Source organism: Haliotis rubra, unplaced genomic scaffold, assembly GCF_003918875.1.
Source record: "Haliotis rubra isolate DU_JTF1 unplaced genomic scaffold, ASM391887v1 Scf618, whole genome shotgun sequence".
Taxonomy (NCBI): Eukaryota; Metazoa; Mollusca; class Gastropoda; order Lepetellida; family Haliotidae; genus Haliotis; species Haliotis rubra.
This window is the reverse complement of record NW_025767322.1, coordinates 37,701-50,266: the sequence shown is the minus strand read 5'-3', so window position 1 is coordinate 50,266 and position 12,566 is coordinate 37,701.

The following is a 12,566-nucleotide window of genomic DNA, read 5'->3' as shown; positions in this document are numbered from 1 at the left end:
GTAGTTACAGTATGACGTCATTACATATATATTGTGTCGTCACAATAGGGACAACATTCTAGAGCGACAAGGTCACAGCTTGCAATGGTTTAACATTGGTTTGAACTTGTCTATGAAGTAGCGTTCTTTTAAAATTCGTTTTACTTTGTCCGAATTTTGAACTTGATAAAAAGGAAATATTGTAAATTTAACATCGTTTCATTTCGCACAGACATCTAGATGTTCACTCAGTGGGATACATCGGGTTTCAGGACACTTTATTTGTTGTTTGTGGACACGAACCCGGGCTCTTAAATTTTCTGATTGACCAATATACTGTTCATTACAGCCTGTGCATGTTATGACATATATTATGTTTTTGGAAGAGCAGTCAAAATTATGTTTTACATAGAATTCTCCGTGTCTCGTGAAAGTTACAGAGTGTCCTTCAACAATATGTCGACACGTTCCACAGTTACCTCTGTTGCATCTAGACACAGTAGGATTTGATAAATTCTGTTTCTTTAAAATAGATTTGGCTTTTGTTAGTATCTTTTTAAGATTCTGATTTTGTCTTTTGCTATTTTCTTTTTAAGAATATGTATATATATATATATAGAATAGAATAATACTTTAATGCCTTTTCAGGAATTTGTGTTACATCAGCAGAGCTACTGACACATTAGAGAGATACCAAACATATTTACAGAAATGTTTTATTTAGGTAGCTTCACATTTGTTTAGAGAGATATGGTACTTGGAATAAAGGATGTACGGGCTCTCTTAGTTTCTCAATTGGAACTTTGTAGCGGCGGCCTGAAGGGAGGAGGTTGTATTCCGAATTTAGTAGTGAGTACGGTCAGATATGATTTTGACAGCTTTATTCACGATTTGCCGCTCATATATTGATGATAAACATTCAAATCTGACTCCAGCGATTTTACTTGCAGTGTTAACAATTTTGCCTATTTTAGATTTGAGATGAACTGAGAGAGACCCGTACCAACAATGGAAGGAAAATGTTAAAATACTCTGAATAAATGCTACATAAAAAGATGACATCACAGATGGGTTAACATTAAAAGATCTCAGTTTACGCATTAGATGAAGACGTTGTTGACACTTTTTGTATAGGGCTTCAGTCTTAGAGTTCAAGTTCAGCTTAAAGTCAATGAAGGTTCCCAGATACTTATACTCCGACACTGTCTCAACACATTTACCGTTGAATATCACTGGAAGCATTTCTGTGGGTTAATCCGAAAGTCAATTATCAGTTCCTTTGTTTTTGTGACATTTAATTAAGAGTAAGTGGTTTTCTGCACACCAAGTCGTAAAATGATTAATGTCCTCTTTATACAGTTCTTCAGAATCAGTGTCGTTCAGTTTGCCGACAATTGCTGCATCATCTGCGAACTTTACAGTTGAACAGGTTGAATTCGAGCTTGCACAATCATTAGTGTAGAGGGTGAAAAGAACAGGAGATATTACACAGCCTTGTGGTGCACCAGTGTTGGTGGTCCGTTTACTCGATACAGCCCCGTTAACCTTCACGTACTGCTGTCTGTCCACAAGATGAGGTATGCCCATGTGTAACAGTTTCTTTATCATGATATGTGGCTGGATAGTGTTGAACGCAGATGAAAAGTCAACGAAGAGGATCCTGATGTATGACTTAGGTGTCTCTAGATGTTTATAGACATTATTTAGGAGTGACAGTGTGGCATAAACAACTCCTCTCCTTGACCTGTAGGCGAACTGAAGCGGGTCCAGTATGTCGGCAACTTCCTGACGGAGATGTCTCAACAAGATGCGTTCCAGCGACTTCATTGCTATAGATGTGAGAGCAACTGGCCTGTAGTCGTTGAGTTCTTTAGGTTGTGTCTTTTTAGGAACTGGTACAATTTCTGATGTTTTCCAGACCGAAGGAATAACGTGTGTATTCACTGAGAATTGAAACAATCTAGTGAAAACTGTACACAGTTGAAGTCTGCACTCCTTCAACACAATGCCGTCATGGTTGTCAGGTCCTTTTGCTTTTCTGATGTTATGGGTCATTATTAAAGTTCATTCCATTTTACTGTGTCTTAGAATAATTTTCTTCAGTTACAAGCATTTCCTGAATTTAAGCCCTGGGCTTAATTTTGGGGTTTATATTTGTTAACGAGGGGGTCATTTTCCGTTATTAAGCCCAGGGCTTAAATACGGGAAATCCCAGTAGTAAATCCTACATAAGCTTGCAATCAGCTAAATAGAGTTCTTGCAATGTTTGGTTGAATTTTAACAGTTGAGTGGATATCCCTGTCCATTCAGGATCCAGTAGATAACACTACATTTGAGAAAGCTTCAAGACTTTAATGCAAAAACAAGTCCAGTGAAGAAATTTACTGTCTGTTTTCATCATGGCCTTTTGTCACTTTCATATAATATTATCACTCCCCTCCCTAAACTCTGTCAAAAAGAAACGCAACCCCTGTCCTCAGATATGAAAAAATTCGTTTGAATGAAGTTATTGCTTCCAAACTAAATTTTATTCGAATGTATTGAAATGATACACGTAATTAATGAAGATTACCATCCAAACAACTGCATTTGTACGCATAAGTGTATTTTATTGCTTATTCCGTCACAACGCATGAAATGACCCTCATGGTGACTTCGCACAAAAAACACATGCAAATCATGAAAATGGCAGTTAATGTAGGGTGTATAAAAGCCCATGTGCTTCCGTATTATATTCATTCATTTGTCGCCGAAAAGCTGTGTTAAAAAATGCCACGATTGAGTGCTGCCGACCGAAATATCGCCATTGGTCGTGTTCAAGCCGGAGAAAGTTTTGGAACTGTTGCACGGCACCTAAATGTTCACAAAACAACGATATCCCGACTTTGGAGCCGCTACAACAACTTCAATTTGACCAACGATCGCCCGAGAAGTGGAAGGCCAAGAATCACGACCCCTTCAAGATCGGTACATCCGGGTCCATCACCTGCGTAATCGGCATGCCCTACCAACCGTGACTGCCACACAAATACCAGGTTTGAGGAGAGTGTCAGCTCAAACGATTAGGAACCGTCTGAAAGAAGCGGGTTTACGTGCCTGTAGACCAGTTGTTGGACCTGTACTACGCCCCCTACATCGACGCCGACGACTCAGGTGGTGCAACAACGTAAGGATACGGACTTTACAAAACTGGAGGCGAATCTGGTTTTCTGATGAATCACGTTTCTTTGCAACGTCACGACGGAAGACAGCGTCTGTATAGAAGACGTCATAAACGTTTTGCGCCCATCTGCGTCCGACAGGTGGACAGATTTGGCGGAGAAAGCGTCATGGTTTGGGGAACCATCTCATACAACCAGAAATCAGACTTGGTGATCGTTCCAGGGAACCTGACAGCCCAACGTTACATCAACCACGTGTTAGAGCTTCACCTTCTCCCGATTATTGACCAACAGACACAGATTTTTCAACGGGACAACGCCCGGCCTCATACTGCACGTGCAACAATGAACTTTCTGCAGAATTCCAACGTCAATGTCTTGCCATGACCTCTAAATCACCAGACCTCAACCCTATTGAACACCTGTGGGATACTCTGATCGACGCGTACGTCAACGTCAGCCGCCGCCACAGACGCTGCAACAGCTCGCCGTTGCACTGCAGGAGGAGTGGAGAGCCATTCCCAGGAAAGAATCCGGCGTCTTATCCGTTCTTGTCCAAGGAGATGCCGTGCAGTGATTGCAGCGCGTGGTGCTCATACGAGATACTGAGAAAGACGCCCCTGGTGACAAACTGGTGTCTGTGAGATGACTTTTGAAATGACAATTTTAAACATGCCCATCTGGGTTATTATTCTGCCAAATTTCAGACTTCTGTCTTAAATAATAAAAAAATGCCGTGTCGTCCTAAAACTTCAGATCAAAAATCTCTAAAATACAGGGTTGCGTTTCTTTTTGACAGAGTTTATTATCACTCCTCCCTAAACACTGCAGAGGGATTTTTTTGTTGGACCCACCTTTGACACGCCGACACATGTAAAATATGAAATCAAATCCCACAGAATTGGTCCCCATAGAGTACCTTAGATGACAACAAATGGGAAGCTCAGGTTAGATGACTTGGTTGATAGTGTGTACCAACCAACCATTAGTCTGGTTCAATTTCAGGCCAGTAGGAAATAGTTTGAGCGTTCTGACATTGGTGTAAAACGTCCCATATCTCCATAAAGCATGTTTTGTCTAGTACCTGATAGTGCAGTGGTATCTCAGGTGATTAACAAATTGAAACCTTAAGTTGCAAATTGCGATGAGTCATCATCAATCCAGTCTAAGTAAACCTAGGCTTAGTATTATTCGTTACACTGCTATACTGTATAGCAGAGCCTAAATTTACTTAGACTGTCATCAATCGTACTTTGCCTCACATATTATGAGCGCTTCAATCAGTAATTTCGTACTCTTCTTCGTTGTCGAAGTTTTACGGTGCAGAAGTTTAGCGCGTATGAAGAAAAACATACTTTTGAATTTGATCGGCCTCGTTTTACTGTTAAGCCTTCATTCCTATTCCGTTGGCAACCCAGTTGCATCGTCATTTAATATATAACTACGGAATTGACAGTTTGGTTAATAGGACTGGATATTGCCCTGATTCTCATATTGCGATAGGGGCGGTGGGGTAGCCTAGTGGTTAAAGCGTTCGCTCGTCACGCCGAAGACCCGGGTTCGATTCCCCACATGGGCACAATGTGTTAAGCCCATTTCTGGTGTCCCCCGCCGTGATATTGCTGGAATATTGCTAAAAGCGGCGTAAAACTAAACTCAGGCAGGTCATATTGCGATATATTTCAATAATTTAAGAGATATTACAATACATATTGTGATATATTGACTGGAAGGTTTCTGTCCAAGTGCGTACATCAAAAATTCATAACAGCTCTCTGTGTGTGACATCATCTTCTTAGTTGCTGTTACACCATACTTTCAGGCTCCCTGTCCCCATTGTGTATGGCTGTATGCCAATGGTTTACAGATAAAAAAATGATATAGAGCCTTAATGTAGAATGTTTAATTGAAGTACTGTATTGCAACAAAGTTTTGCGAACATAATGATAAAGGTAATAGTATAACATGATTTTCATGGTCAGTGTTGTTTGCTTCAACAGAATACACTTCAATGCAGTATGTAATTATTGTTACTGTATGTCAGTGATTCATTCAGATTCAATGCCAATTTAAACATGTGTTAACATGGACGTATTGCAAACTGAAAAAAAAATGATTTAGGTGAACTACTTGAGCTTAAAATCTCATGTGACCTCCAATAGCTAAGATCCTTGACTAGAATGTCATTATACAGTGGTACAAATTTGACTTTGGCCTTTATGATGAATTGATAACATATGACCCATTATGAAAATAACAAAATTGTGAATTGTGAAATGGTCACTCAGAGCTAGAGGTTCTACTAATAAGTCCAAATAAAAGATTGGTCAAATCTTTGAAGGGCATTTATAAGTTGAATGCATAAGAAAAGCAAGATTTATGGATGTCAACTTCTTTATTGTGAAGAACACGACGTTTCGGAGTTTATATTTGCTCCTTCATGACCTGAAGAAGGAGCAAGCATACACTCTGAAACGTCGTGTTATTCACAACAAGAAGTTGTCATCTTGACAAACCTTAAATCTTGCTTTTATTAAAAGATTGGTCTATTTGAGGCCACTTAATTCCTCCAAAACGTCACATATGAAACCATTCAAACCCACAAAACTTAAATCGTTTGGTAAAATATTTGGCAGTTTGGGTGCCACTTATAAAGACACTTCCACTTGTAAAATATTACATGAAACCTACAGAAATAAAAGTATATTTGGCACTTTCAGAGGCTCAGAGCACATTTGTTGTTATGGAATAAGGGCAGATAATTCAAAGGGAGCTAAGTCTGGATGGCCCCAATATATTGCAGAACCCGAACCATATCACGATAATCGTATCGTATTGTATTTATCTCCCAGTTCTTCACAAAAACAGTGCTTCTCAAACTTGAATCGTGTCCGTCCAAATTCGTGCCAACCTTATCTAAAGGTATGTTTGTGTAATACACAGTCGTCTAGAGAATGGTCACCCTGGATTGGGTTATGTCATCTGAGAATGGTCCTACCCTGGATTGGGTTATATCATCTGAGAATGGTCACATCATAATGGACACTACAGTTACTGATATGCAATTGTCGGACCATTTTGTGATAACAATGTCCTGGAATATGATGAAACCAAAGAATTCCACAAGGACTATTTACTGTCGGAATGTAAATAATATGAACGTTGAAGAGTTTAGAAGAGATATTGCTCATTCTGAACTTGTATGTAATCCACCGCAGGATGTGAATGAACTGGTTCAACTTTGCAATGAAACTCTGACAAATGTTCTTCAGAAACATGCTCCAGTCGTTACAAAGAAAGTGAGTGATCGGGAAAGCTCATACTGATTTGATGAACGTGTTCTGAAGGCTAAACGTAAACGTGGCATAGCTGAACGTCAGTGGCGAAAGTCTGGCCTTGAAGTACATCGACAGATCTACAAGAGTGCTAGGAATGATCTCAACCGGATTAACAGAAAATGTGGAAGTGACTACAAATAGGATAAAGGGAATGGAAGGGAATCCTGGTAAACTTCATAATTTAATGAAGCAACTGCTCGGTACAGAAGATGATCCTAAGTTACCGGATCATACTTGCAAGAAGACTCTTGCTGACTCTTTATCAGGTTATTTTGAGGATAAAATCGCAAAGAACAAGGATGGTTTCAAACATGATGATCTGCCTCCCAAGACATCAAGTGAAATTGAGGATCTTGTGCAATTTCAAACATTCACCCAAGAGGAAGTTGAGAAGCTGCTTAAGTCTCCAAAGAGGACCACATACCTGTTGGACCCACTTCCTACCAAACTGCTTTTTGATCATTTGGAAATCTTGCTGCCGGCCATTACTAACATAATGTAATTTTCTGAATAAAATTGATATTTTATACTTATCCTGACTCATGCTTATTGCTTGTCTCCCTTTCTTTCCGAATGCTAGTGGAACACTTGAATCCCCTTTTGAAGCTCCCTTCAAAAAGGCGGACGTAAAATGACTTACCAGGAGTCATCTCCCTTCTCAGGTTTTGGCGGGAAACGGCGCCACCTGTCTCCCATGCTCCTCACTCTCTCCGTATTTTACAGCCCGACACACTGATTTACTGGGAAATCCAGAGTTCCTTGAGGGGAGGTTGGGAGGGCTCACCTCATGAGTCAGGATAAGTATAAAATATCAATTTTATTCAGAAAATTACATATTTTTCCTTATCCTGACTCATGCTTATTGCTTGTAGAATCCGACGGAATTGGTGGTGGGTCAAGCCACTTCTGGATTCCTTAGTGATGAATTTACGTCCTATTTACCCCCCATGGGAACTTTTGATGGCACTGCTGCTGCTGTTGATCCATATGTCGAACTCTATCTGGTAAATTGGGGGGACCACAATATATCAAACTCTTCTGTAACCGTACATGTGGATTTCAATAACTCCAACTCTTGATGTTCGTATCAAGTGGAGCAGTGACCCTATCTGTGTACAAGTAATTCCTTACAAGTACAGGGTCCAATATTCATGCTAGTCTGTTCTAGACGTGTACATGGACGATAAGCTCTATTCTTTGGAGTATGAGCTTTGCATGACATGCGGTAAAAGGCCCAAACTGGTGGATACCGGAGACGTCCTCGGTAGCGATGTCTCTGAGGTAGTGGTTAGCAAACACTGTCTCCGATTTCCAATAACACCCTTCCATGATCGTGGATATTGAGCAGTTTCCATGTAGAGCGAGTGTAGATGCCAATGCTCTAACTTCGTGCGGTTTGGAGGCTCGTGGAGGCTCAAGTCCTGCTGCCTTGTAGGCTCGTAGTATGATTGCTCTCATCCAAACTGATATCGTAGTACGTGAGATCTCTGTGGGTGTCTCCGACGATATGGGGATGAAAAGGCGTTTGAATTTTCGTCTCCTGGTTTTAGACTTTTTGTAGATAGATTTTCAGTGCTCTGACTGGACATAAGGATAAGTCTTGTATATCCTGTGGACCAAGGATTGTAGATAATGCTGGGATGTGGAATTGTCTGTCCGGCTGACCTGGCAGTTGATTCTTGGCTATGAAATCCCATCTCAATCCTAGATGAACTATGTTGTGATGTGTCAAAAAATATTCGTTCGAAGTCCAGAGCATGTATTTCTGACATCTGCGCCGTTGTTGCCAAGGCGATCAGAAATAGCGTTTTCTGTGTAAGAAATTCATAAGAAGTTCTTTCTAGTGGTTCGTACGCATCACTGGTGAGATGTCGTAACACCACGTTGAGATCCCAAGCCGGCGCTTTAAATTTCCTTTGTTGGTCTTCCAGTTTAAAAGAGCGTAGCAAGGCCAGTAACTCTGGCACTTTCGTCAGTTTCACGCCTGTCTTCATAGTGATAACTGAGCTGAGAGCCGCTAGGTATGTAGATAACGTCGAACCTATTAATCTCTTTATTTGTCTGAGATGACAAAGATATTCCGCCACTTGAGGATGTGTTGCTTTCACTGCTGTGAAACCTTTCCTCGATGCATATTTCTCAAAGCTTTGCCACTTGTCGTCATACAAGTTACGAGTAGATCTGCGTAAAGCTAGTGTAACTGCTTTCGCTGCTCTGGCGGAGTATCCTCTTTTCGACAAGCAAGTCGTGATACGTTCCATACGTGTAGGTGGAATGATCTGGGATACTTGTGAACTTGCTTGGTGTGAGGGTGAATTAGTAGGTTCGACCAAACTGGAAGTTGTATTGTTGGTTTTCCGAGTTCTTGTAAGAGAACGGGAAGCCACATTCTTGCCGGCCAGTAAGGGGCGACCAAAATCAGTTGTAGATTGTTTGTCTGCCTCATTTTCTGTAATACCTGTGGTATTAACATTGGCGGAGGGAACGCATACGCGTTTAGTCCTTCCCATGGGATGCTTAGAGCGTCTGTCGCCCAAGCTTGCGGATCGGGAATTGGAGAGACGAATGTTGCCAATTGATTGTTGAATCTTGTGGCGAATAGGTCTACGAGTGGAGATCCTATCGTCTGTATGATGCATCTGTATGCTTGTGGATGTAACATCCATTCTGTTGGGGATGGTTGATGTGGTCGAGATAGCGCATCTGCTATTACACTCTTGGCTCCCGGAATGTGACATGCTTTCACATAGATGTTCAGATTGTCTATTATGTTGAATAGTTGAAAGCTGAAGTCTAGAAGATTCCAAGATCTTGTTGATCTTTTTTGTTTATGTAGAATGCCACTGTTGAGTTGTCCATATGGATCATCAATTTTGCGTTTCTTAGTATGTTGGACCAATGTAGTAGGGCATTTATTACTGCTTCCATCTCGAGCATCTTGATATGCAGATTCATTTCTTGTTTCGACCATTTCCCGGCAGCCTATTCGTTGTCGAGGTGTGCTCCCCATCCTTGCAGTGATGCATCTACGTAGAGGTGGACGTTGCACTCCGGCTCTATTAAGTAATTTCCGCCGCAAACATTCGACTTCGGAGTCCACCATAGTAGATATGGAATTTTGAAGGGATCCAGACTGTGTAAGTGAGCGTTCACAAATCTCTTTAGTGGACGCAGTTGTAGTCTTCCTCTGTCGTCCATGTCTTGAGCTGACGTGAGGAGACCTAATAGGCTCTGCCATTCTCGTAGTGGTAACGGAGAGAGTAGAACTTGAGAGATCATTTGTTGTATCTTGATCCAACGATCCTCTGGAACGAGAATGCGATTCTTCGTTGCTATAAGCCGTATTCCTAGGAATTGTAAGTCCTGAGTAGGCTCTAGTTCCGACTTGAGGAGATTTACTAGCCATCCTAGTTGAGTGAGAAGTCTGATGGTGAAGTTCAATTGCAGTCTGAGTTGACTGGGATCTTGCTGAGCTTGAATCCCGTCGTCTAGGAAGAACGCACTGCGTAGACCTCGACAATGTAGATATATATGGATGGGCTTTGTCACTCGAGTAAACAACCAGGGGGCGAATTTATATTCCAAATGGCAGGACCTTCCATTGGAAATGACGTCCGTTGAACAGGAATAGAAGATATTTCCTTGACTCCGGATGGATCGGGTTGTGTAAGTATGCATCCTGTAAATCTATGCTGGCGAGGTAGTCTAGCGGACGTATGAGATGTCGTAGTTGTGGTAGATTGAATTTCCTCATGTTGTAAATGAGTCGGAACTTTTCTTTTGAGTTTTTCTTTGGTACCAGAAAAATTGGGGAGTAAAAACCTGGTGTGACGCAGTCCTGTTTTATCTCTTCTATTGCCTCTTTCTCTAGTAGAGATGTGATGGCTTTCTAGTAGATTTTCCTTCTGGTCTGCAGCGTAGTTGTGAACCAGTGGGTTGATTGTTACTGGTGGTACTGCTTGTAGCTGTATCATGTAACCTTTGCGTAGAATCTGAGAGATACGAAGTCGTCTTGAAGAATTCCCCAATTCTTCCAGTAGAGTTGCAGACGTCCACCCACTTGTGAAGGTTGTACTGGAACGGCTGGGGGTGGAAGACTCCAGTCGTTCCGAACCCGTTTTTCATCGTCTGGAACTTCTGGCACCTCGAAAGGGCCGACCTCTTCCGTAGTTACCTCTTGAGCTGCGGATGGGCGACGAAAAGAATCCTTACTCCCTTTAGCGTTGCCTAATTTCTTATCCCTTGCTCTCTGGATGCCTGCAAACTTCGATTTGCCGGAATAATGTTGGGAGGTCTGACGTATCACACTGGCCAGTGTATCGATAGACTTGATCATCATCACCTCTCTGGAATCTTTAGTGACTTCTTTGGCGACTTCATCAATTTCTCCTGCAAAAATGGATGGTGCTGACCAAGGGGCTCTGTAGAGTGTCTTGCTAAATTTCTCGCTCCAAGTACAGGAAGATAACAGTCCTTGCCTTCTTGATAATGTTAAGCCTGCAGAAATGGATGATAGGTGTTCAGACATGAACTGATGATCCTTTTTCTGTGTAAATTGAGCTGAATAAACCATTCCATCTTCCTCTGATGTTGAATTCTTAAACTTCGAGATGAGGGTCTCGTTGATAGCTCTTGACGTGGCTCGACCGAAGAAGGTTCGTCTGGTTACTGTGTCTATCTGTGCCAGCTTTTTATCTTCTATCTTGTAAGATTTCGTCCGAGTGTCGTTGATGATCTTATAATTCTCGTCTATCTTGGAGCCTTCATGAAGGGTTCCATATGGTGTAGAGAGAACTTCTTAGCGTTGAACGACGGAATACTCTGAGTCTGGTATTTAGTTGCCTTCTTGAAGGCTGTGCTGAGGTTGTCTGGAACGTCTGAGACAGGGTCGATAGGTGGCATCGTGAGTGTTTCTATATCATCATTCAACATCAAGAACAATAGTGCTTTGTTGGTATCCTTAGAGGGTGATGCGAAGTTCCAAACCGTCCGTCATCTTCCTGCTCTGAGGATAGATGTCTTCTAGTGTCGTTTGAACGAGGAGATCTGTAAGGTGATCTGTAAGACGATCTGTAAGGCGACCTGCGTGGTGACCTTCGTGGCGAACCATACGTTCGTGAATGTGTTCGTGACTTCCTTCGTGGGGACCTGCGTGGAGATAGAGATGATCGCGGCGCTACTCGCGAAACCTGCGCGCGGTAGGTGAACGGCTTTGTCGAGGGTTGGAGTCTTGTGACGAATTTCTATGCCTTCTTACGGGTGTTGATTCTCTTCTCCTTGGTAACGAACCGTTACGTGCAGGTTCGTGACGAACGTCCGTATCTGAAGTCGATGATGATCCAAGTAGGTTCGGCGAACGTCTAGTCCTTCCGCCGAACGTAGTCGGTGCAGGTTCCACGTTGGTATGGCTGCCAGATATTCGTGAAGACGCTGTAGTAGAGCTGGAATCTTCCTGTACGCTCTGCAGGACGTTGGTTCCCAACGGACATGGTGTGCAGCTCAGTTGACCTTCACTCTGGTTCGTCGCAGACGTTGTCTTCGTCGCAGCTCTCTCGCGTGCAAACCGTTGTTCCATCAGATCCAACATCTGTTGGGTAAATTGCTGCATAAAGGCGCCCGGGTTGAAGGTCTGCGTTGTCTGTTGTAACGACGACGCATCTAGACGGATGAGGCTTCTTCCGAAGGGCGTTGACCCTCTCTGCCGAACGTCTGCGTTGCAAGGTTGTCCTGTGTGGTCACGGTAGAAGACGCCTTCGTCTTCTTCTTAGATGTGATCTCAGGGATGAGGATGGGCGGCTCATCGTAGACATCTATTTCTTCCAGAGGGACGATCTCAGCTGAAAAAGACCTCGTTTTCTGCATTGCCCTATGTGGAGACTTCGACGAAGTCTTAGTTGTAGCTGACTTCTTCCTCTGGGAAGATGATGCCCTAGTCTTCTTAGACTGCGATGAGGAATTATCAGATGTAGATGACCTCTTCCTCGAGCCAGCGTTGTCTACGGCAGCAACCTCCTCTGTAGACGACCCCGGTAGACCACTGGAATGGTGAATCTGCGCAGACACCAACTGCCGGTCCTCTGCAAGCTTA